The 26,846-nt window shown below is 42.3% G+C and overlaps 1 protein-coding gene and 1 long non-coding RNA gene across 3 annotated transcripts in view; one reads left to right on the top strand and one right to left on the bottom strand.

The window, feature by feature from the left end:
- CCBE1 (collagen and calcium binding EGF domains 1) overlaps positions 1-26,846 on the bottom strand; it is a 227,104-nt gene that overhangs the window by 56,516 nt on the left and 143,742 nt on the right. The gene's annotated exons all lie outside the window — the stretch shown is intronic.
- The window catches only part of LOC112644052 (uncharacterized), a 70,116-nt gene that overhangs the window by 6,544 nt on the left and 36,726 nt on the right, over positions 1-26,846 (top strand). Inside the window, exon 2 of one of the 2 annotated variants that reach the window (XR_004806494.2) lies at positions 13,374-14,507. The exons of the other annotated variant lie outside the window; for it this stretch is intronic. This is a non-coding gene — a long non-coding RNA (uncharacterized LOC112644052). Of the gene's footprint in view, positions 1-13,373; positions 14,508-26,846 lie in introns of those variants that run through there. 2 annotated transcript variants of the gene reach the window in all.

Genomic DNA, 26,846 nt, shown 5'->3' with positions numbered 1-26,846 from the left:
ATTATACACAAACTCAGAATTACATATACGGGAAAAATGACTTAAGCCTTCCTTTCAATCAGGATAAACTAGGGTGAATTCAAAGATAATGCTTTAGATGAGCCAAATGTACATCCGCTGAAGTGTGAGAAATTGATGTGCAAATGGATTCCTCTAAGGATGAACTTTAAATTGTAAGGGACTTGGCCAGAGAAAGGGAGACTTGGAGAACCAGCATTTTTTTTACTAAGTTATACAATTTCATATCTTTAAAAATAATTCATAAAGACATGTTAAAACGAGAACGCAATAATAGTCATTCAAGGGAAAAGAAGACTGCATTTGAACACTATGTTTAGGGCTAACTTTCCTGGTAGCTGAGCCCAAAAACGGAGCAACGATGAGTTAGTTGTAATGTGCACAGGTTTGTACAAAAGGTAAGAAATTTACCAAAGGGATGTTTATCACTAAGAGTCCCAAGTGGAAACAGAAGGTACATTAAAATTAGGATAATTCAAGGAGGGGTTGTTTACCAAGGGACTAAGATACACATATGTGGACAGGGTGTAGGCAAACCACAAAGGCATGTGCACGAACTGAGGGCTGACTGCATAGGAGCTGCTGCCACCTGCAGTGGACCAAATACCATCCTCCCCAGGAACCTCTGAATGTGATCTTATTTGGGAATAAGGTCTATTACAGAGGTAATTAAGATAAGGATGGAGAGATCATCCTGGGTTGGGGTGGGTCCTCAATCCAGTGTGAGAGACAGAAAAGCAGAAAAGTATCCACAGAGACCGAGAAGGTGATCATTTAAAGACGGAGGCAGAAACTGGAGTCATGTGTTTGCAAACCAAGGAATACCTGGGGTTGCTGGCAACCAACAGAAGCTATTTCAAGAGTAGAAGCTAGTTTCTCCTTAAGAACTTGAAGAAGGAACCAATCTCGGTGACACCTTAATTTCAGACTTCTGCCCCCCTCCCCCAGCCGAACTGTAAGAGAATACATTTCTATGGTGTTAACCCACCCAGGTTGTGGTAATTTGTCATGGCAGCCCCAGGAAACAAATACAGCACTGCATTCCCCAAAGCGATGGAAAGAGGGCAAGGAACTGAGCGGGGGGAGAGGGGGGGAGAAGAGTATGTGCTAAGTGGGCTCCTGGGTGGAACAGCGACAGGAGGGCACCAGGATGAGGTGGCCCTGCAAGAAGAGAGCCAGGGGAATAAACGTCCCAACCTCAAACCTCTTTCCTCCATCCCTCCCATCTGGGGTTTCCCACTGGTTGTACCCAACAGGGAGCCAGAGGGTGTTGGGAACCCTGCAGCCCCTTGGCCCTGAGCAGGAGGTCACAGGGTGGACAGTGTATCTGGAAGGGTGGACAAATGCCAGCAGCATGAGATGCAACCTCCCAATGATCACTTCTGGGATGAAAAAGCTGGAAAGTCTCAACCTAAGTCTTCCCTTCTTGTAAGGGGGTGATTACTCCCACTGGAAAGGAAAGATATTGGTCTCTCTCCTCTACTGGGTCCTCTTTAGCTGAGGTTTCTCTAACTCAAGCTCTCTTTTTGGCCCCTTTATTCTTTTCTTCTGTCTCCACCCTCAGCCTTCATGGTGGCTTTCACCACAACAGGGATCCCCACATCTGCACAATTAGTCCAGCTTCTCACTCCAGCTTCAGTCCCACTTTCCAGCGATCCTGGGAAATCTTCACCCAGCTAGCTCATCAACTGTTCTGAGTCTAAACATTTGAAAATCAACCATATCACTTTCTTTCCAAAACTAACATCCCTCTTTGGAATTCCTCCTCTCATTTCTCTAACCCATCTAAGGTTTAAACTCTCCAGTTCATTCCCTTCATCTAAACATCAAGGCCTGTTGGTTTTAATAAAGACATCGTGTCCCTTCTCTCCATTTCTACAACTGCCACCACTTGCGTTGAAGCCACATCTGTCTACACTGGATAACGGCCAATAAGCTTTGAGCCGGTTTCCACAACTCCAGGTTGCAAAGATCTTCCAATTTTGCCATTGACCAGAGCGATACTGCCTTCCTTATGCTATGCCCATGTTCAAATTCTCAACGGCTCTCTCTGCTGCGGGCCCTCACTTGTCAGAGCCATGATACTTCTCCCCTGACTGGCTCCTGAGGATCTTCATGTTCCAACTCTTCTCCTTTTCCAAACTTATTCCCACCATCCGTTAAAGGAGAACCTTGCTGTGGCCAGGCTGCTTCATTTGCTGTCCTACCCTCATCTTATCACCTTATGAGAACAGTCATTTTTGCTCTGTATACGAGTCTGCCATGAATCCAAGTGAACAGAAAGCATTTGTCAAAAATCTTACAAATCTTATATGTGGGTTAATATTTTCTTAGTGATCAAGAGTAAGTTTATACCTGGCCATAATCCTTTTTATCTTTCCCTATATCCATATTACCCCTACAAGCCATGTGTGATGGTAGTTTGTGCTTCATTGGGTCAAGGAAGATATTACAACACAGTAATTAATAGCTTGAGCTTTGGCGTCAGACAGATGTTAGAATTCAAGTCCATCCATCACTATTTGTATGACCTCGGACAAGTTACTTACCTCCTCTTTGTGTCTCAGTTTTCTTATCTGTTAAATGGCAATTTGAAACTTGCCTCATAGAGTCACCGTGAAGGTAAGAGGTGCTAGCTTATGTGAAGCCCTTAGCACAGTACAGGCATAAAATTAGACTCAACAACATAAACAGTGAATAGCACAGTCATGCAACTTCTACTCAAGGCCAAAAAGTGTCATTTCTGCAGCCCAGACATGGACAGTTGGTTGCTGGATCACATCACATGGTCCTCACTCTCATTATCCTTTTTTCTTAAAGCCAGCAATTTTGCTCAGCCATGCTAGGTCAGAAATAAACTTACAGACCATGGGTTTTCCAAACAACCAAGGCTATAATCAGTGCTTCTGCGGATCCCAAGTAGACGTGTATCCTCAGTAGACTCTGTGAGAAACTGGCCACACTAGGCAAATTGCTTAAGGTCAAAATCAAAAGCTAATCAAAAGGTTATGAATGAAAAATTATATGTACAAATTTCAGGAGCTGTGATGGATAGTAATCTAGTATGATCAAGAATTTTAATGATATGATCTATAAGTTATTTGCTATCATTTAACACATACAGAAAAATTTGGCAATTCTATTTTTATTTTTATTGATGTACATTGAAAGATGTATGGCAAATACCCAGAAAATGCTAACGTTTTAATTTGGAATGTAATTGACATAAGGGATAAAAAGGAAAAACAAAGAATTTGGTCTTTAACCAGAATCCCTCATGGGCACACATTGAGACCATGAGATTTTGGACACATTTGGAATCTTGCACACTTCTTAAGTTTTCAGAAGCACACCACACAAAAGAGGAACTTCAGTGCCTAGTGGAAACAAGCCAGATTCATACAGGAGGGGATTAGGAAAAATTATTTCATGTATACTTTATAATGGCATTTCTGAAATCCAGATGGTTCCTTTGCTCTGAAAGTATTCTTAGATAGGGCTGATTTATTGGATGTCTTTGTTAATGAGCTGGGTGAGAAAAGAAATAATTGTTTAAGTGACCCAACTTGTTTTCCAAGTGGTGGAATGGCGATTTTCTAAGGGGGCAGGTTGGGGAAGGGAGTAATGTGTCATATAAGGCTGCTGGATTGCCAGAGGCGGGAGCCAAGCAGAAAAAGCTATGAACCCAAACACCAGGCCACAGTGCTGCAGTTCATGCTATGAAACGTGAGCCTCCAACACCACGGACTTCTTGGATTATGAAAGACACACCTGGGGAACAATGCCACTTGTGTTGCAGAGTGACAACCATGTATTCTGAGTCAACATTGGTTCTCATTGCTGGGTGAATGGTAGGGAATGGACACTATGTGTCATAAGGGTGATAGACTTATTAGGATTTAATTATATTTTCTCCATCTTCGGTCCAACCTCCCCCCCACCGCCCCGTCTTTAATCTCAAACTGTCATCAACCTCTGATCTCTGCTTTCTTTCCTTACTACCTATACGACACTGTTTTCCTAGTAAACAGGATGACATTTAAAAAATGTCAACAGCCCCTCTGCTCAAACTCTGCCAATGGCATCTCACTGTACACAAATAAAAATTCAAGCTCCCTGCTCTGGTCCGTTGAGTCCTATGTGATCAAATCCTCAGCTTCCTCCCCAGACGAAGGTCCTCCCTGGGGTGGGGCTACACGGACCTGCTTCTGCCCCCCTTCATGTCACAGCACACCCCATTACTCCTGGTGTTCTTCTCAGACCTCGGTGGCTGACATCTGCCATGCTTACATGAAGTATGAATATAGGGAGTCCTCAAGAACATTGTTGTATTTGTGGACTGGTCACATGTAATTTATGTGAAGATATGGTTGCTGTGCAAACCCTGCCACAAGACAAGTCCCCAAGACTTCTTCCCCCCAAATCAGATCCCTATCTCCTCTAAGCTTCTGCTGGTCAGAGTTCTGTACACTCTACTGTTGATGATGTTACTGTATTTCACGGAATGCAAGACACTATCAATCATAAGATGCCCCATTATTTCACATAACAGTTTTCTAAGTTGCCAATTAAACTCTGACACAATGCTTTATCATGGAAATTCTTCTATGCTTACTAAAATAGTTCTTTTAATTCTCATTAGACACAGGATGGTTACATGTCACATGTGTGGATATATAGAGAGAATGACAAGAGATTGGTTAAGATGGTCTTAGAACATCCTCATGTTTGAAGTCTGACTCTTCAGAATCAGTCTATTAGCTGAGAGTCACCAATTCACCAATCACAAAACATCCTTTGTGCCATGGGAGCACTGATGGTGTAGGCTTTTTTTTTTTTTTTTTTTAAGACTTATTTTAGTGGGCGAAGGGCAAAGGATGAGGGAGAGGATCTCAAGCAGACTTCCCACTGAATGAGGAGCCCAACTTGGGGCTCTACCTCATGACCATGGGATCATTACCTGGGCCAAAAACAAGAGTTGGATGCCCAGCCAACTGAGCCATCCAAGTGCCCTGGTGATGCAGCATTTTTATTTATTTATTATTATTATTATTATTATTATTATTATTTTTTTTTTTTTTTGGTGCAGCATTTTTAAACTGATACTCTGGGGCAGCCTAGGTGGCTCAGCGGTTTAGCGCCGCCTTCAGCCCAGGGCATGGTCTTGGAGACCTGGGATTGAGTCCCACGTCAGGCTCCCTGCATGGAGCCTGCTTCTCCCTCTGCCTGTGTCTCTGCCTCTCTCTCTCTCTCTCTCTGTGTCTCTCCTGAATAAATAAATAAAATCTTTTTAAAAAATAAACTGGTACTCTGAGTACCAAGAGCTTACTTTTGATTCCTGCTCCAGGAATGCTAAAGATATTAGACTTACCAGCACCCTGTCACCTTCTGGTTCTAAAGAGTTAAAAGTCAACTGTGTACATTGAATAAATGCTTTATACTGCGTCTCTAGGACTTTTTCCCAAGCAGCTAAAACCTGTGATGGACATTGTGATGCTGGCACATTTGCAGGTAGAGTGCTCTCAGGCATTACAAAAATATCCCCACTGCTGCCTGGGTACAGTGAGCAAAAGATACCCCCCATCTTAAAATTTATGACATCTAGTCGTCGTCGTTGTCATCATGGTAAACATTATTACATTCTAGCTCGGGAACTTGATCTTCTCACAGCTCCTAAAAAAGGGCCCCCAGTGCATCACAGTTCAGAACCCCTCTGCCCGCATCAGTGGATACCAGCTTTGCTGACTGTAACTGAATTGGCCAACTTTGCAGGCCTCACTGCCTGCATCAGTGGCCATAAACTGGATTAGGCCCATGAGATTTGGGGAAGGGTTTTAACACAGAGACAAGAAATCCATGTTAGCAGTTTTCTGTGGGGAGCAGAGCATCCATGGACTCTAAGGTAGGGAGGGAGGGCCTGAATAAGCACATGAGGAATAGTCAAATGGAAGAGACAAAATGAGTGGATTCAAACCATTATGAGAGCGAACGGACATTAAATGAGACAGAGAAAGCTATGTTAGCTTTGACTTTCCAATTCTTGATCACACAGGGCTCACGCATACTTCATTCTGTCCTTGGGTTTGGTGGTTCTTCTGTAGCCGTAAAATTAATTCCCATTTTCCCCTGAGGTAGATTTCTGCTTCTGGCAGCCAGAGGAGCTGTGGCTGTAAGATCTGGAAACTCCCCTGCCCTGACATCATCCATCACAGAGATGAGGCTAAAGAAAGGGTAGGCATGGTGATGTTCCCTGTGAGACAGGCAGAGTGGGTGTCCTTATCTGATTCTGGAAGGCCCAGGGCAGGAAGAAGCCCACAGCTCCTCAGCCCATATGGGGGTCTCCTTTCCCAGAGTCCTCCTAGGACCAGCATGCTTTTTGCTGGATGAGATATGGACAGGCTGTGGATGAGGGGGAAAAATCAGTATTAAGAGAGATGCTTGAAAAATAGGCTCTTTGGTGAGAAGCAGAGGTCTACAGCCCTCACTGGAGGGGTGAAGAAGAGAGAACACATGCACTTCTCTCCTCTCCTCACCCACCCTGGTCCTATCCTCCTCCCAGCCCAGGCAGGGCAGACTCCTCCAAGCTGAAGCTGGGGCACCCTCTGATGACAGAAGACTCGGGGGAGGGGGGATGAGACTTCTTTTGAGAGTGTCATTTTCTTGAACCAGAGAGTGGGGTTTTTCAGTTGAAGGGAACTGAGAAGTGACATGGGTAGAGGTACCAGGGAGGATTTGAAGGAACACAGTTCAGTCAGGAGGGACAAGAAAATCACAGGTGGCGAAGCACCTTTCCTGCCTGGCTCTTGTCCAAAGTTCGGCTGCATCCTTCCTTCTTAGGATTTCTTTCTAGGACTGTCTAGCCATCCTGGCATCAGTCGACACTACCTGACACCTCAGTCAGGTACGTGGAGTCTCATGGCAGGTGCTGGGAGAGGTGGCCAGCGCCCCGTTCCATTAGGGACATGGAGGGTGGGTTTCCCGGGTGGGCTGAGCACTAAGCCAGGGCGAGCTTCTGGTGGCAGAAGAAAGCCTGGGAGTCTGGAGGTGGCAGATGAGATGGCCCTGGCTACCCTGCACGTTGCTAAGGTTATGATTTGAGAGAAAAAAAGGTGATGTGTAGGTGAAGGAGCCTTATCTCAGAAGGACTTAATGGGGCCGGAGCTAGAGGTAAGGAAACAGGCTCAGAGCTGAAACCCAGCCCCAGGTCTGACTGGCTCCAACCGTGGTTCCTCCAACCACACCCCTCAGGAAGCAAGGAGGGGGCGCACTGCTCCTGCTGTGGGGGTAGCCTGTGCGCCACGCCGGGACCTCCATGGGCTGGCTACCGAGGAGGGCATGAGGGACCTGAATGGCCCTGTTGACCTCCGTGGCCTGGCTACAGCTTGGAGTTCTGGGACATTAGAAACCATCATTAGAACAGCAGGCAGTACGACCACCACCTGGCATGGGGCCATCGCTTTATCCTTTCAAAGAACTTTCACACCCATGCTACACCACTTGCTTATCCCAGCTTTGTAAGATCAATAAGGGAGCACTTCTGCACCTTTCACAGCATCTAGCAGACTGCTGCCGGGTAGTACAGTATACGGTGGCACTTAATAAGTGCTGATTACCATGTCTGGACTTTGGGGAGCTCCTTTTGCTTGGCTCCTCCAGGGACACATGGCCCTCCCACTGAATTGACTTGAGAGTAGCAGTCTCATGGCTTTGATCTGGTACTTTGTTTTCCTGAAGCTCAGGCTTCAGTGCAGCCAAGACCAGCAACCTAATGGGCTAGTGTAAGTTGGAAAGCTACGGGTGACATTTTCAGCTGGCGCAGATCCTGAGGTTGAAGCCCTGTGCGTGTAAGGGTAGCTTCTGGCTGGGGCTTTGTTTGCTATGGAATACACACGTCCCTTGGGGAATTCAGGCATGTTTTCTTTAAAAAAAAAAAAAAAAAAAGCTGCAACCTTAATCTAAGTGGCATCTGTTGACTTTGAAGAACACACACTTAATCCTTACGCTGGAGCACCCTTGCTACGACACAAAATGCTTTTTGGTTTTCAATCACTAAAACACAAGGGAAAAGTCATCTATTTTAGCAGATACATTTTAAGTTGTTTTGGCCACCATTCCCTAGGTTTTTCAGTGGTTGTCGATAAATCTCTAAAATTCCAATTTCTGACTCTCCTGATCCTAGCTCAACAGTACTTCTGGACAACACCTGGAATTACAATAACCAGGGGGGGCAGGTTCAGATACACATGGTTTTATTTTAACGTTTGCAAAGCTGAGAAGCAGGAAGTTCTGATATTTATTTTACTTTTAAAATTTATGCATATCATAGTTTTCTCCAAAGAGGATATAAAGTCGCGTAAAGCGATACATGAACAAGGGCAAAATGGAGGAGGGGTAAGAAAGAGAGGGGCAGGGAGATGATGCAGAATCACCATGGGGCCTGAAGGAAAAGATGTGCAAGCATTGCAAACTTCTTACTGGCTACCATCAGCCACACGTTTGTTTCTGAAGTTTTAAAGTTGGTATTAGAGTTATCCAAATAACACGTTTTATTTAAAAACCAATTACTTAGGAATCCATATAATAGATCTTACTAATAGATCCAGAGTACATCTTCCTAAAAAGGGCCCTGAGCTGCAATTTGCCCATAAATGGTATCATTTCCAAAACTGGGTTAAGATTCTCCTCCGCCCCATGTCTTTTGAGATCTTCTCAGAGCTACTGTGTTTCGAGTTTCTGAGCCCAGAAACTCATGGTGTCCAATTCTCTCTCTGAGCAGTAGTTCATTTGGACTGTCAACACAGACCCTCCGGAAAGCCTATCTTGGACACAATTTCAGGTTCCAAGGCCAAGGTAATCTTTGAGTTTGATGAAAATTAATTAAATAGTAGGAAAAATGATCCTTTGGGAAAATATTACCTTAACAATTGTGGTCTCTGTATGTTGTTCCTCTCTAGGCCTTGAAAAATCCTCTCTGGAGGGAGGCGGTAATAAAAAGACTGGTGTGTCAGGCTGCCTGAGTTCAAATCCTACCTCGCCACTTTCCAGGTGTCTTGGATAAGCTAATATCCCTGAGCCTCTCAGTTTCTTCATCCGCAAAATGATCATGATAGGAAGATCTACTTTATAGGTTTGAAGGGAGCCTCAGGAGACTGTGCAAGTCATCCTCAAGCATGGTGCTTGCCTTATCTTGGTGCTCAAGAAATATTTGTAGTTTTTCTTCTAATTCACTTTGCAGAGTACAATTTCCCTTATTCATAGAAGCCATGTTGCTAAGGAAAGGGAACAAGGACAAAAATTTTCTTCTTCAGAAAGACCTCTACTCTCTCTCTCTTTGGTTAGGAATGCAAATATCTACAACTCTTCATTAAGGCTGAGGGATAAGAGTGAGCCAATGAAAATGAGAAGGGCCAGCAAACATGTCAAGTGGCTGATAGTAGCTGCCAGTGTTTGTTGTTGCAACAGTACCGTGTGGATGGATGTGAGTCATTAACATTCCACTGATAGGGGGTAAAAAAACGATCTGTACTGAAAAGGAAAGTTTGGGGGGGGTCGCCAAGGTTTATCTTTGTTTACTCTCCTGTTATGACTCATCTTCAGGGTCTGTTTCTCTTTGTAGAAGATGATTTGGCTCATTACCACAGACCTTCCTGGCTTGCTAACCAAATTTCTACTTAATTGGTTTCCATGTTATGATCTGGCTCTTGAGACTCCAGCTGCTTTGGAGGCCAGTCCTCAGTCCCTAGTCTTCTTGGGCAAGGTTACAGTGAAATGTAGTGGGGGTGCACGGCAACCCACGAGGTGGTTGCCAGAATTATCACGGCAAACATGGAGAATGTACTGGTAAGTGTCTGCAATGGCTGTCCACGGTATGATGCCAAGAGAGTCCAAAGTTTGGACTTGGTCCAAACTCAATTTTTTCACTCAGGTCTTCCCTAGAAAGCACTGTGTGACCTTTTTTCCTACCAACACCTCACATTCAGGTCATCTTGAAATAACCCAAATATCAATTACACTGCTTTTTTAGTGCCAGCCAGCTCATCTTGACCACCAGTTTCCCTGGAACTTCTGCCCACAACAAAAACTTCAACTATGTAAGACAGAAGTGTCTAAACCAAGAATGCTCACTTTCCTCATGGCAGTTGGGACACTGGAGAGGAGCTTCTGGTACTACACAAGTCCTTGAACATCTATGCTTGTATCCTCATTTTTACAAAAACGAGAGTAGATGAGATTGCTAGGTCTCTTTTGAGCAGAGGATGTGGAGAACAGGGCACCACCTAGATTCACTAATAAAAAAGTTGTTCTTTTATAGTGTTGCTAATTTTAAGGAATCCGAGGCATTTGGCATTCTTGGATCATTCAATTTGGCTTCATTAGGGGCAGGGTTTCCTTCTGTTGGGCTAGGAAGGATTTTCACCTGTTTGTGTTCCAAAGGGTAAGTATTTGTGATAACTATTTGGGCTTTGTTTCAGCTAAAAAGTCATTTACTCACATATAAAGATTATAGTGCCATAGAGGCATTATGTATAATCTATATACAGAGTAAGCCAAAGCCCACTGGCTCCCCTATAATGCACAGCATTGTCTTATTCTTGACCTGTCAGGTATCATTGGACCCCAGAGCTCTTGATCATATGGAAACCTCAACTTTAAGACTGAGTGTGTGCACACTGATTAGGTGAAAGCACCTGATAATTTTTGGTCCTTTCTTCCTAAAGTCATTTATACATTGCACTTAAAACCAGATGCTCCTAACAGCAGGGATGCAAAGAAGTAGGCTTTCAGAGAATTCAGTTTTCTACTGAGCCATTAGCAGTTAGGTTGGCAGGGGGTTAGAGCCACAGTCACTGAAAAGCCTGTCTTGACTTTGGAAGGGATCAACATTTTCTTGACCACACAACATACACGGTCAAGTAGATGGGGGAGTCCCAAAGATTAAAAATAATGTATCAAAGGATCAGCGTGTCCAAGATTGTTGGGTTGGCAGGGGAATGCTCCCTCCCACGACACTGTCCATGGTTCTGAACCAGGCAGGGCAGTTCTCTGGGGAAGGTGGGGTAAAGGGAACTTGCACCCCTGTTGCTAGGTCTATGATCAGCATCATGAGAAAGGAGATGTTCTGTTTTGTTTTGTTTTTTTTTTTTTAATTTTATTTATTTATTCATGAGAGACACACAGAGAGAGGCAGAGACATAGGCAGAGGGAGAAGCAGACTCCCTGTGGGGACCCTGATGCAGCACTCGATCCCAGAACCTCAGGATCACAACCTGAGTCAAAGGCAGATGTTCAACCACTGAACCACCCAGGTGCCCCTGTCCTGTTGGTCTGAACATAAAATGGTAGGTTCAAAAAGCCTTGGGACCTCCTGGTGGTTCCCAACATTTTTCTGAGGATACAACTCAAGATAGCTCTAAAAAACACAAATTCCTCAATGGTAATGATAAGCTTCCCCTTTAGGGGGCTTCTCAGGATCTTGGATGGGAATCAGTATGCAATAACACAACAATAATATCAGACATGTTCCAGTCACTGTTCTAATCAATCTCTCTCTCTCACACACACACATGTGCATATACATACATGTTTCCACTAAGAACTTAGGGTTTTCAACCTCTACTGCTTCCTGGACATCTTTAAAATGGTTCTTTCATCAGAATCATTACCACCTCTTTATAATCTTCCAAATAATCTTCCAAAGTTTATTTGCATGACTTAAGTGTTTAATTTGAATATGTTTACATATCACGAAGCATGAAATCGTAAAACTCCTAGAAGAGAACACAGGCAGTAATTTCTTTAACATCAGCTGTAGCAATACTTGTTTAGATAGGTTTTCTAACTGACTTACTTCACTCAGCATAATACCCTCCAGTTCCATCCACGTTGAAGCAAATGGTGGGTATTTGTCATTTCTAATAGCTGAGTAATATTCCATTGTATACATAAGGGAATATAAGGGAAGGGAGAAGAAATGTGTGGGAAACATCAGAAAGGGAGACAGAACGTAAAGACTGCTAACTCTGGGAAACGAACTAGGGGTGGTAGAAGGGGAGGAGGGCGGGGGGTGGGAGTGAATGGGTGACGGCACTGGGGGTTATTCTGTATGTTAGTAAATTGAACACCAATAAAAAATAAATTTAAAAAAAATAAATTAATTAATTAATCAAAAAAAAAAGATAGGTTTTCTAAGGCAAGGGAAACCAAAGCAAAAATACACTATTGGGACTATATCAAAATAAAACATATCTGCACAGTGAAGGAAACTATCAATAAAACAAAAGGACAGCCTACCGAGTGGGAGAAGATATTTGCAAATGATATATCCAATAAGGGGTTAATATACAAAATACATAGAGAACTTACACAACTCAACACCTAAAGTATTAATAATCTGATTAAAATGGGCAAAGGCTAGACATTTTTCTAAAGACATACACACACGGAAAGTTGCTTAACATCACTATTTTCAGGGAAATGCAGATCAAAACCACAATGAGATATTGACCTTATACCCATCAAGATGGCTAGAATCAAAAAGATAAGAACTAACAGGTATTGCTGAGGATGTGAAGAAAAAGGAACCCTCATAGACTCTTGGTGAGAATGTAAATTGGTATAGGCACAGTAGAAAATGGTATGGAGATTCCTCAAAAAACTAAAAATAGAAATACCATACAATCCAGTAATTTCACCGCTGAGCATTTATCCAAAGAAAATAAACACACTAGTGGAAAAAGATGCATGCACCCTTATGTTCATTACAACATTATTTACAATAGTTAAGATGCAGAAGCAAGTGTCCACTGATAGATGAATGAAGAAGATGTGGTACACACACCTACACACACTGCAATATTATGCAGCCATAAAAGGCATGAGCTTTTGCCATTTGCAGTAACATGAATAAACTTAGAGGATATTATGCTAAGTGAAAGGAGTCAGACTAAAAGCCATACAATTTTGCTTATATGTGGAAGCTAAAATACAAATGAATAGACAAAAAGCAGAGTCAGATCTATAAATACAGAGAATAAACTGATAATTGCCAGATGGGAGAGGGGGGAGGGGTTAGGGGATGGGCAAGATGGGTGAAGAGGAATGGGAGATACAGACTTACAGTTATGGAATGAGTAAGTCACAGGAGGCTCTCTGCTCCTCCTAGTTTGACAGAGAGGTGCATCTTCTGGTGCAGTGCCAGCTGAGTCCCTGAGACACTAAGGTAAAGGTTGGAGTAAACAGATTTGGCCATAATGGGGTCCTGATCACCTAGGCTGATTTTAATTCTAGCAAAGTGGATATTGTCTTCATCAATGACCCCTTCATTGACCTCAACTACATGGTCTACATTTTTCCAGTTAAGATTCCACCCACAGCAAATTCAATGGCACAGTCAAGGCTAAGAATGAGAAACCTGGCATCAGTGGAAAGCCCACCTCCATCCTTCAGGAGCAAGATCCGACCAACATCAAATGGGGTGATGCTGGTCCTGGGTGCCTTGTGGAGTCCACTGGAGTCTTCACCACTGTGGAGAAGGCTGGGGCTCACTTGAAGGGGTAGGGCCAAGAGGGTCATCATGTCTGGCCCTTCTGCTAATACTTCCATGTTTGTGATGAGCATGTACTACGAGAAGTATGACAACTCCCTCGAGATTATCAGTAATGCCTCCTGCACCACCAGCTGCTTGGTTCCTCTGGCCAAGGTCATCTGTGACAACCACGGCATGGTGGAGGGACTGAGGACCATATTCCAAATCTTACTGCCACCCTCCCCCTCCCCACCAAAGCGATGGTATGGTAGTTGAGGGGCTGCCCGGAACATTATCCCTCCTTCTACTGGTACTGCCAAGGCAAGGTCATCTCCGAGGTGAATGGGAAGCTCACTGGCATGGCCTTCCATGTTCCCATCCCCAGTGTGTCAGTTGTGGATCTGACCTGCCACTTGGAGAAAGCTGCTAAATACAATGTCAAGAAGATGGTGAAACAGGCATTAGAGGGCCCCTCGGGGCATGGTGGGATCCACTGAGGACCAGGTTGTCTCCTGCAACTTTAACAGAGACACCCACTCTGCCAACTTCAATGCCAGGGCTGGCACTGCCATCAATGACCACTGTGTCAGGCTCCATTTCTAGTATGACAATGAATTTGGCTATCGCAACCGAGTGGTGGACTTTATGGTCCATATGGTTTCCAAGGAGTAAGAGCCCCTGGACCACCACCCCCAGCAAGAGGAAGAGAGAAGCCCTCAGCTGCTGGGAAGTCCTTACCCCAACTCATCCCCCAACACACTGAGAATCTCTTGGTCTCCACAGTTTCTATCTCAGACCTCCTGAAGAAGTGGAGGGGCTCGGGAAGCCCAAACTTGTCACATACCATCAATAAAGTATAACTGTACCCAGCCAGAAAAAAAAATCATAGGAATAAAATGAGTATGTTTGAATGTGTTTGTATGTCATGAGACCTGAAATCATAAAACTCCTAGAATGGAACACAGGCAGTAATCTCTTTGAAGCTGGCTGCGGCATCATTTTTCTAGATGTGTCTCTTAAGGCAAGGGAAACCAAGGCAAAAATACGTAAGGACATACAACATAGGGAGCATAGTCAGTGGTGTAATAGTATTGCCTGGTGACAGAAGTTACATTTGTGGTGAGCACAGCATGAGTACAGTCCTGGAATCATTGTGCTGTATACCTAAGATTAACGTGATATTGTGTCAGCTATACTAAAAAAAATGTGTCACGTGGTTGGGGAGAAAGAGAAGGAATCCATTAATTATTAGTACAGAGAGATCTTTTGGGGGGAGGGAGGGGGATACTAATAATACCTTAGCTGCCAGCTAGCCCCATCCCTGCAAACCTACTGATTAGTGGGGGGGAAAAAAGCTCAAATCTGATGAGTTCCTGCTAGGCTGGGACTCCGGCAGCTGACCAGATCCCTGTCTGAGAGTCCTCCTCTGTGTATTTATCATCACTCCATTCTCAACCAGTAGCAGGCACATTATTCAGTTCGTGCTTACGCACATTTGGTTATAGGGTCATCTTTAAGAAAACAAACCATTCATAACACAACTATAAACAGAACTCCGACTCACTCATTTGCTAATGGGGCTTCCCTGTTTGGCCATTATATTCACTGCTGTCTTTATCCTTCCCGTAATTTAAGGCCCACGGGTGAAACTTGCCTATTTGCCAGTGGGTCGACCAGGATGAGGAGGTCCGGACTCCCCCGCAAACAGCATAGAAAGTAGTATTGGCAGCATACGTGGCGTGGCCACAGAGTTACAGGGAGACGCCTGAATGGACAGCACGGGGGTCCCACCTGACCTGCAATAGGCAGCATGTGTGTCACTTTACCCGGATGCCCTCTCTGGCTCCCAGAGCCCACATGCCTGCTGGCAGGACCACCCAAAGGGAGGAAGAGGTGGTGCTGGGGAATTAACCGCTCCCTGGGAGCAGCTCTCAACCAAGTAGCTGGTAGCTCCCAGATGTGTCTCTAGCTTTGTACTATTCCCAGAGTTCCTGGCAGGATTAAGCCCCAAGGCACCAGAGCAGTAATTGACTTTCAGCATACCCTCAATTGGGATGGCCCACAAGTGTCCCCTGGGATCGGCTCCCAACTATACCACAGATAGATCAATTCTGGTCTCAGGGATGGCTTCTAGGGGAACCCAATACCATGTCCACCTGCTGCGTTGTTATAAAACAGTTTTCTGAGCAGGCCAGTGAAGGGCAAATTAACTCAGATCAGGCAGGCTGCTTTGAAAGCGGCCCCTCCCTGGGTCTCCGTCTCCATCCAGCTCTTTGTTCCTCCATCAAGAGCCTCACCGCAGATCAACACCCGCTCTGAGGTCATCAGACATCCTTGAAAAGGAGCATACTAGGAGGAATGGAGTAAAATAGCATGGCAATGCAGACGACGAAATAAGAGAATGACAGAGTCCCCTGGATGCATGGCTGTCTCCGTGAACAACTCTGGATAAGCTAGAAAATGTATGGCTTCCCAGAGTCTTTGTTTCAAAATTAAAATTCATTTTCAAAACTTTAAATTTTTGAGGAAAAAAAAAAAACCACTCTTTCAGTTGTAGGATTGTTAGCATGGTGTGTGGCAGGGAGAGAAGAGGAAATTTCTACCCATGCATGGATTCCCACACTTCAAATACAAATCAGCCCTGACAAGTAGGTCAGGTGAGATTGCTCATGCTAGCTGATCTGACAGGAGCAAGAATGCAGAAGACCTGTTGCTTAGAAATGGTGAAAATTGGATTACTTTGTTTTATTTTTTTAAAATATTTTATTTATTCATGAGAGACACAGAGAGACAGAGAGAAAGGCAGAGACACAGGCAGAGGGAGAAGCAGGCTCCCTTTGGGGAGCCTGATGTGGGACTTGATCCCAGGACCCCGGGATCACGACCTGAGCCAAAGGCAGGTGCTGGGAAAATTGGTTCTTTAGTGCCTGTGCTGCTGTAACAAAAATTTTTAACGGGAGGGCATAGTTGGGGAATCTCCAAGCTAGATCCTGGGACCCCTGGGTCCCAGGCACTCTTGTCGCACTTGCAAACATTTCAGAATTAATCTCCTCAGCACTGGTTTCAAACATCTACCACGTTAAACACCACCTGGTGGAGGTGCATCTCATGCTGTGGAGGGAAAGGCAACAGAGCCAGAAAGAGGACGACTTGGGCTAGTGCCGTACAACATGGGATCAGAGGAAATGTTACAGGATCTGACTGGTTATGGTACCTTCCAGTTAGCGTTCATGCAGTTGAATTAAAATTTAACCCAGATGAGAAGCAGCAGCAAGGGAACTTATTGGCTCAGACAACTGAGAAGATTTAAGGGGTGGCCTAATGCCAGGGTGTGAGAATTGCCATCAGGAGCTCTCAGTACTGCTGTTCCTGGGTTGGCTCCATTCTTCGGTTTGCTGGGTGGTTCCCTGCAGCTTCAGGCACACATCTTCACGACACCAGGTCCAAGGGTCTGACGTTTCACAGGACAACATCACCATGCAAGTTCTAGGGTTTACTCTCTCCCACTGGCCCAGACTGGGTCATGCGCCTCTTTCTGCGCCAAGCATTGTGACATTGGGGCTCATGCTTTGGCTCACGCCTCAGCCCCAGGCTCTGACCAGAACAGGAGGTCTAGTCCACTTGCTGCACTCGGAGTGAGAAAGAACAATTTCTCCAAAACCAAATGAAGATGGCATTCCTAGGAAGAGAGAGTGGATGCTCTACCATGAAAACACGTGCTGTTCACTAAATTGATAGGTTTTTGTGGAAAAAAAAAATATTTGGTGAAAAAGATTCCCTTTGGTTACTTCTAAAGTTGACAGGCATTTGAATCAATCCAGGGATATTCTCTCCTCGTCTTAAGACTTATAAAAGATTTAGATTTTAAAATTTTTATTACTATTTGGAAATGGTTAAGAACTTGGTAATTTATATTAGTATTTTATGATGGTAAATTAAGATGCCCATTGATCTAAATATATAAATCCTAGAATATAGAAAGATACAAAGAACAAGATCATCAACCATAACTGTACAACCAAGAATATCAAGTACTTGACAACTATTCTTTCATTTTATTATAATCTTAAATTTCTGGTGGCTATAAAATTTTGTTACTTTTAGACAGCATTTACTACCATAGTGTATGCTATATTTAATTGAGCTTTTAATAACCTTTGGCCTCATCTTTAAGATTTCCTTAAATTCAATGACTTGATCTGAGTTTTTGGATATATTCTTAAGAAGATTTATTTAAATGATTGAGAGGGAGGAGAGAGTGTGCACGCAAGCAGATGGAGGGGCAGACGGTGAGAATCTCAGACTCCCTCCTGAGCAAGGAGCCTGATGCGGGGCTTGAGCTCACAACTGAGGAGATCATGACCTGTGCCGAAACCAAGAGTTAGATGCTTAACTGACTGAAGTGCCCAGATGCTCCAATTTTTGGATACTTTTAAGGCTCTCTAATCATAGCAGAATAATTTGATTAGAAAACAGCTTAGTGTCCACATTTCAACTCAAAAGTAACACCTGAATCTGATCAACTTTTACCTAAAATTAATAGCTTTTAACTAAAAACCCAGGATAAATAGCTTCCATAGGAAAGATCCTGTTTCTTCAAAGGAAACGTGTCCCAAATTATTTAGGACTCGTACCATTACCAAAATTTAGACATTAAATATAAACTTTGGTGCACCACAGAGTTTTGGATTAACCAGAATTCAACACAGGCTATGTTTACCTGCTTGACTGGATAATGAGTCAATGACAATTTTAAAGGGTGAATCGTATGTTTGAACTTTCTCCAAGTGACTTCTAGCAATGGGGACTTTTCAATAGCATTGATGCATGTCAAAATATTCATGTAGGGAGGGTCAACATGTTGCAATTTTGCACACCTTTGCACACAAAGTAGCTGACAAAAGCCACAGAAGGAAACAAGATTGACTCTAAGATTCAGAATAATAATTGATTGCATTTTTCCTGACAGGATAGCATCCACCAGGAACCACATGTCTCCAATTTTCCATAATGATTTTCAGTTGAGTAGGATTTGGCTGATTGCCAAAATGAGCATCCTGCTTACCATCACTTCCTTCTCTAAAAAATGTTTGTTCAAAGCCTCAAGATCCTGACATGCTAAACACAAATACGAATTAATCAAACCTGGCACAATGCCTCTTAACCGTAGCTGTGTACATACACAGTTGGGTGTTTGTTGAAATAGTGTTTTAAAAAGTAATAGATTTTTGTTGGTTTTCAGCAGTCACAAAAGCACTATAGAGCTATTTTTCTGGAACAATATTCTCTGAATGCTGAACTTCTCCCGTTACTCGATCCATCTGTCTTCATGTCTCAGCCAGAAGTGCAGATTTTACAGTCCAAAGTGGAGTCTTTAACCCTCCCTGCCAGCAACATCTAAATCCCATGTGTTCTACTCACATTCAAATGTTGCTCCATGAGAGCTGAAATGACTATTTTAAGCAAACAAGAATTTCACTAAGTTGAAAATTAGGAGCCAAATTCCAAAAAACATTACACATAAAAATCCCCCAGCTCTTTCTTACCCAACAGAACTGTGATTTTTGGGTTTCATAATTTCAACACAACTTTTTTTTTTTTTTCCAATACGATTCCCTGGCTCTTTGTTATGGTGACATGAAATGTATTAATGAGTTATATGGATGAGTCTGAGTGAACACATCCTTCCAAAGAAAGTTACTTTTTTGGGGGGAGGGGGAGCATTTCCCCAAAATCTACAGGTCAGCAGGAAATTTGGGGGATAGCATGTAGCCTTTATAATCAGCAGCAGACCCAAATGCTCTGCTATAGTGTCTTCTAGCTTTCTACCCCACACCTGTAGGAGCTGCCATTCGTCAAGGATTTCCTTTCTCTGTCTTTCTCTCACTCTAGACTCAGGTGAAGAAATAGGGGACTAAAAAAAAATATATTTTATTTGAATTCAAATTGCCAACATAGAGTATAACACCCAGTGCTCATTCCATCAAGTGAAGAAATAGGGGATTCAGCAAGGAATCAGATATCACCATTGGCCGGTGATTGCAAGTCATTATGCCACTTGATCTCATTTCACTTTTATTTTTTAATGCAGAGAAAATCCTACCGGAAAATCTGTAGGCTCTGCAGGATGAAAAAAATTGTTAGAAATTCTATTTTTAAAAGACTAAATTCATTGGACTTAGTGAACTTTGAGAAAAAAATTTAATGCTTAAAAAATACTACTACATGGTGATTATATAAAGTTGGAAAAGGTAAAGCATGAATAAAAAGTTCCATAAATCCTCCTTCTCATCATATATTAATACTGTGCATATCTTATTGTATAATACATATATTAAACATACATATTAAACAAAATAAGGACTGTACTCTACATGGTTTTGTTCTTGGCTTTATTTGAAAAGTCTCATACTTTCTGTCATTAAATATTTTATGAAAACATTTACTGGCTACATTATATTACATATTATGGATAAAAAACTATAATTTAACCTTTTTTCCTTTTTCCTTCTATATTTGTATAGTCTGAAGTTCTATGCTAAGATACATAATCCTTTACTAGACACCTTTTACATAAACCTTGGTTACTTATCATATATGCCTAAACAAGACTTCAAGGCTCTTGATTGCCAAATCCCTCTCCAGAAAGTTCTATCAATGAACACTCCTGTTAACATGATGTAAAAATGTCCACCCTGTCACCCTCATTGGCATTGAGTCCTCAGTTTAAAATACTATTTGCCATTTGAAGAAGCATGTACCGGGTTTCATTTTGGAGAAGTAGTGGTTGAAATCAGAGGGATCAAGACATCCCCAGCTTAGAGGTAAGCTTGAGCAGAGACCAGCAGTGGGCAGGCTACCTCAGCAGAAAGGCCGGGTGGGGTGCACACTGATAAAGTGCTGGATCCTGAAGTCAGACATTCTGAATTCAAAACCTGGCTTTGTTACTTACCAGCTGGGTGTAACTTTGTTACTTAACAGCTGGTAGTTAGATAAGATACTTAACTTTTCTGTGTCTTCATTTCTTCAACTGTATAATGGGATTAAAAAAAAAGACTATTTATTCATGAGAGACACAGAGAGAGGCAGAGACACATCCAGAGGGAGAAGCAGGTTCCGTGTGGGGAGCCCAATGCAGGATTCGATCCTAGAACCCTGGGACCATGACCTGAGCCGAAGGCAGACGCTCAACCACTGAGCCACCCAGGTGCCCCGGTTTCTTGAATTATTGATATTTTTCTTAAACACAATATTTTAATCAGATGCTTCACTACAGTGAGAAAACTCTTCCACTCTATGTCAGCTAAGTCATGGCCATGAATTGGCATTCAAGATTGTTCAAGCAAAATACCAAAAAGCCCAATTGGAATGATCTCTAGAGAGGGCTGTCTCGTTAAATACATCTGCGTACTCAGTGTTCTTCCAACATAGTAAAGGATCACAGGGTAAGCTAAATGATTTGATATTCCTCAAATCAACTTTCTGGCCACACAATTACTAACTAAAAAGAACTTCCAACTTTTCAAAAAAGAAATGACCCAGATATTGGAAATACTGCCTCATCAATGCCCCTGCTAGAGTGAAAGAGCAGAGACACATTCAAGATAAAAGTAGAAACCACATTCACTTTCAACCACACATGATCTTTTTCTCCTTCCTGTCCAAGAACCTGTGCTATTAAATCAGGCCTCTTATTAGAAAGATGAACAAGAGAAAGAGCAAAAAAAAAAAAATGTTCTCAGGGATGAAAAAAAATTATTAAGTACCCAACTGTGCATTTAAGGAGCTATGTATAAGACAAGAAGGTGACACCCTCAAATGGCACTTTATTTGGGGAGCCAAAACACACAAACATCAAATAAAGCCATTCAAGTTAGTGCCCAGCAGGGACACGAGTGATAGAGATCTGAGGGCTGCAGGCTTTCCAACAATGGGGATGTAACTGGAGCAGCAGCCCAGGAAGGGTTCTCAGACGACATGAGATCAGAACTGGGTTATTATAAGCTGTGTCTTTGACATTTCATCAAAAGACAGCAGGCGAACACAGGGATAAGTTCAAGACTGTAAAGAGTTGTTCCAGGGCTTGGAGAGAACAGAAGATGCCTATAGAATGACAGAGATATACCTTGACAGGAAGAAGAGGCCCCATGGTAGAGGGCTTTGAGTACAACACGTAGGATACTCTGATGTGGGGCGCATTGCGGGCATAGTAGTAGACTTAATAAGCACACTCACTTCAGCGTGGGACATAAGCCCATTCTGTTCTAAAGAAGGTCCCAGAAGTATATAATTGTGGAGAGACAGACCCGAAGGATAATTGTACAGTAAATACAGTGTAACAGCAAGAACATTGGAGTTCAAGGCGGGCTTTCTGAATCTCAGTCCCAACACTCCATCAGTTTACCCTCCTGACTTCAGACATCTCACTCTGGCCATCGGCCCACTGACTTCTTCATTAGAGCAGCGTGGAGTCAAATGACACAAAGTCTTTACCCTATAGTCCTAACATCTGGCTTTCATGTAATAGCATTTACCTCATGGGGTTGTTCTGAGTATAGAGTGACATAAAACTTGTAAAATGCTTATCAGCATGCCTGGTACAGAACAAGCACTCAAAGAAATCGTCAGGTGCTTTTGACATGATATCACCACTTACTATTTTAGGATTTGACTGCTTCATAGCCTCATGTGTGACTCAGTTTAACACAGAATTTATTAGACCACTGTCCATTTTTGCAAACTCAGTAATAAAGTTTACTGGTTGAGAGTCTATCTACAAAGATCTCATGATGATACATGTTTCACTTTAAAACTAGATATATTGATTATAGGATATCCTGTCTTATGCATTCTAAGGTCTCACTGTATCCTTAATATCTGAAAAAGTCCCACACACTTAAAAAATGTAAGGCACCTAGAAGCATGCCTGGTGCAGTAGCAAGCACTCCTGTATATTAACTATTATTCCTGTCCAGTCACCTCTTTGAAACAATGGACCCTCCAGGTCATCACGAGGTATGGCCCATCTCCAGTAAGGATGTGAAGATATTCCATGGGTCCTGGTATTCTAATTGAAAAACAAACAAAAGCCTCAGTAAATTAAAAACAAGGTAGGCAAGGACCCTGAACACTTTTTCTGAAGAGCTCCCATCCTGGACCCTGCCTCCAAAAACCCAACTTCAGAAGAGAGTATCGTTAAAACATCATCACAGAAACACATATGCCAGAGTAAACCTCTATGTCATTTGTTGAAATGCTGATGATTCATTCATCCCACTGACAGGTGCTGGGTCAGGTGCTGGGCGTGCTGAGCATGAGTGAGTTCTGGGCTCTATGGAGGTGGGGCACCCAAGAGGGAAAGACCCAAACCCATCAATTACTGTGCTGGTCAGCTGCAGATGGCCCCTGTCAGGGACCCAGTGGATGTGGCATCGCTTCTCCCTTTGGCCCCTAGGATAAGCATGTGCCACACCAAATGAATTTGCCTCAAAAACCTATCTCCATGTCATTTTCATCTATTAGACACCAAATAAACACTCTTGTGGCCTTCTATATATCTCTCCATTATACTCTTGTCTTTTTAGGTCTAAAAGGTCTAGAAAGCAGGACCTGTGTCAAGAAACATGGTTAACAGGCCATTTAATGCATCTCTTCCAATGATGGGGCCAGGCAGTGTGGACCTGCTTAACCTACAAAGCTGCTGGTGCTATGCTTTGCTGGGCAGGGAGAAATGGGAATTAATATTTACTAAGTATCAGTAACCTGCCTCCCATTTTCTTATAGGTTGTCTCATGTCATCCTCAAAATCCTGTGATGTATTATGACACCTAGTCCACAGACTGAAGCATTCTCACAGATTTATAGCTAACTCAGATTAATTCTAATAGCCAGAAATGAGAAGGAGTGTGAATACTTGATTGCAAAATTCATGTTCTTTCTACCATGTTAAGCCACTTCCTACTCAGAATGTAGTGATTTCTTTTTTTTTTTTTTTTTTTTTTTTAGAATGTAGTGATTTCTGATGAAACTTTCCTCTTGAGACAACAATTATATAGGACGAAAAATTATCCTGGCCTCATCCATGCTCCTTAGAGTAGGCCTTGTCTACTTCCATCAAACCCCATCAGTGGTGCACAGGACTGCCGCATGTGCCTAGTAATTGTAACCTTCTGTCTGGCGGGTCCCCAACGCCTGCAGGCTTTAGAGCATTTCAGTCAGGGTGGAGGGAGAGCAACCAGAATAAGTAGATCAACATAAAAGGGAAGTATTGCATTTGATTATTTCCTTTTCATAATATTTTGAAATCTTGGTCTTAGTTTGTTTTTTCCCCTCCCATGCTATTCTTGGTTTTCATTTCATTATGTTTAATATATGTTCAAATACAATCTTCAGAGATAAGAAAACAAAGATTACAATTAGAAATGACATTTTATAGTGAGCACAGTAAGTCCAAAAGAAACAGACCATGAGAACTGTCAGGTGACAGTGAAGTGTTAGGGATATCCCAAGTACATGTATACGATTTTCCATTACTTTAGGAATTCTAATTTGTCTTTTAAAAAGATTTTTATTTATTCAGGAAAGACACAGAGAGACAGGCAGAGACATAGGCAAATGGAGAAGCAGGCTCCCCAAAGGAAGCCTGATGTGGGACTTGATCCCAGGACCCCTGGGACCACGCCCTGAGTCGAAGGCAGATGCTCAACCACTGAAACACCCAGGTGCCCCAATTTGTCTTTTGAAGTAGAAAATATGAATTGAAACTTAAACTGAAGCAAACTTGGTTACAACACTTAAAATAAATAAATCCTCCTACAGAAGACCAGTTATAAAGATAGATATTATAGGCAGAACACTTTCTTATATGGTTTTTAATCCTTACTTTTTCAATTTTATGTTCACACGTGCACATAAAAATATATGAACTATCGAATTAACATGCATAATTTTTCTTTTTTTAAAAAAGATTTTTATTTATTCATGAGAGACACACAGAAAGAGAGGCAGAGACACAGGCAGAGGGAGAAGCAGGCTCCATGCAGGGAGCCCGACATGGGACTCAATCCCGGGTCTCCAGGATCACGCCCTGGGCTGCAGGCGGAGCTAAACTGCTGTGCCACCAGGGCTGCCCTACATGCATAATTTTTCTAAAGAAATGTAAACACCATGGAAAAATTTATTTAATTTTCACTTTATTCATATTTGAAGCATTTTAGTGTGAAACCTACATAGAGATCAGCATTAAATTATATATTCAGTTGAAACAAATATTTATCAAATAAAGTTCTGTGTAAACATCATCCAAGTCAAAACATAGACCTTTACCAAAACCCTAAAATTCCTCTTCTGTGCCCTGTGTCTGCTAATAGTTTTTTTTTTTTTAAGTTATTTTGCTTTTCTATGTACAGAAATGTTAGATCACCTTGGTTATAATAGCCAAGTTACCCAGGTGATCCATTACATATATGGGTTATGTGTATGTGTCCACGTATTTACAAAATGACAAAAATACATTAATCCATTTACCTAAGTAAGTCATAACTTCAATTTGTAATGACAATCACCAAATGACTCTATCATCACATGTCCTGGGCATCCATGGTCTTGGGCTGATTCATGTCATTGGGAAACCTCAAACAACAGAAAAAAAAAAAACTGATTTGGAGACTCATCATCATGACTGTTTCTTTTAAAAACTGCGTGATTCATCCTTCATAAGCTGGCACATGGAAGAGGATTACATAAATGCGGGATAATGATAGAAACAGTTTGCCTAGCCATACATTCCTAAAAGTCTACTGACCTAAAAATAACACACTTGCAACATTTCATATCATGTACTAAAACTTTTGCTTGAATTTTAAAAATTCAAATTCAAAATAAAAACCATGTGTTATTTATTGCATCCCTAATCTGTGAAGCCCTGCAGCTTCACTTGTCCTTAATATTGAAAAACCCATCTTTACTTTAAAATATGTAGGATATGCCTAAAAGCTCCAAGAAGAAAACAGAAATCATTCATACACCTAACCAGCCAGACCTCTGCACTATAATATCACATATTACCCCTGTGTGTCAATTTGATCATCAGTCTGGGAGTTCCATCTTGGTCCAATATACCCATTACTTTAGGGTAAATTGCTCTGAAGCAGTGATTCTCAAGGTGTGGTCCCCAGCATCAGGGAAACTTGTTAGAAAGGTAAATTTTCAGCTCTATCCCAGACCTCCTGAATCAGAACTCTGAGGATGGAGCCAGGCCATCTGTGTTTCAACAAGCCCGCCAGTTGATTCTGATTCTCACGGACATCTGAGAACCGCTGCTTTAAAGAATGCATTCTACCCAGATTCTGTTTAGTTCCAGAAACCTCTCTGCACTCCCTTCAAAATGCATCCCAGAACTTTGTGGCCTGGAACCTAGACCTGTATAACCTGCAGTTCATAGCCTCTTTATCTCGAAAGTCACCACACTGACCATGCACATAAAAGTCAAGTACTCATTGGGTAAATGGGAAGGAGAATTCATAAGTCATGGCACTAAGATCTAGAAAGGAAAAAAAAATCCCATTTTATCCATTTTTATTCCGAAACTGAAAAATTATTCCTAAGTTTTAGAGAAGTGACTAAAACATTACACCACACTTTCTACAAAAGATTCCTTATGTCTATATAACAGACTTATGAAAACTGTACTGCAATTTCTCGGATTTTAGAGAAAGCAATTCAGAATGTTGTGGTTCTGCCTTTAGCAATAATGAAATCAATGGCATAATTAAATCTTGATACTGGAAATGTACTAAGAAATGTTGAGACTCTCAAAGTTGGTGAATGGAGACTTGAGATTTGTCAAGAGGAGGCTACTCATTAAGCACTGGCCCTCTTTTCGTAAAAAAAAGTAAGGTTTTCATCAGTAGCAATTTTAGCTATTCAAAGAATATTTATTTCATATCTACTAGGCTAGCAGAAACCCAAAACCTTGATATAACTGACTGTTGATAAGCGTGAAAGAGGAGCAACAGGATAAGCAGTAGGAACTCTCAAATACTGTGGTCATAAGTGAAACTTAGCACATTCTAGAGAGTGATATGCAAGCCTGGGAAAATTGGAAATGGGCATATTGCTACAGCAGCTCCCGTCCGAAGTGGAGGGAGGAATGCAACATGAAGAAATTCATGCACATGAGCACAAGGGTGAGTACAGAGGTACATTCCCTGTGGCACTGTTTTTCATAACTTAAAATTTTGGAAATAACCCAAAAGTCCATCAACAAGAGGGTGGATATATAAACTGTGGTTTAACGTACAGA

The sequence above is a fragment of the Canis lupus genome, chromosome 1 (genome assembly GCF_003254725.2).
Source record: "Canis lupus dingo isolate Sandy chromosome 1, ASM325472v2, whole genome shotgun sequence".
NCBI lineage: Eukaryota > Metazoa > Chordata > Mammalia > Carnivora > Canidae > Canis > Canis lupus.
The sequence above is the reverse complement of the archived record's forward strand: the minus strand, read 5'-3'. Positions and strand labels throughout refer to the sequence as shown.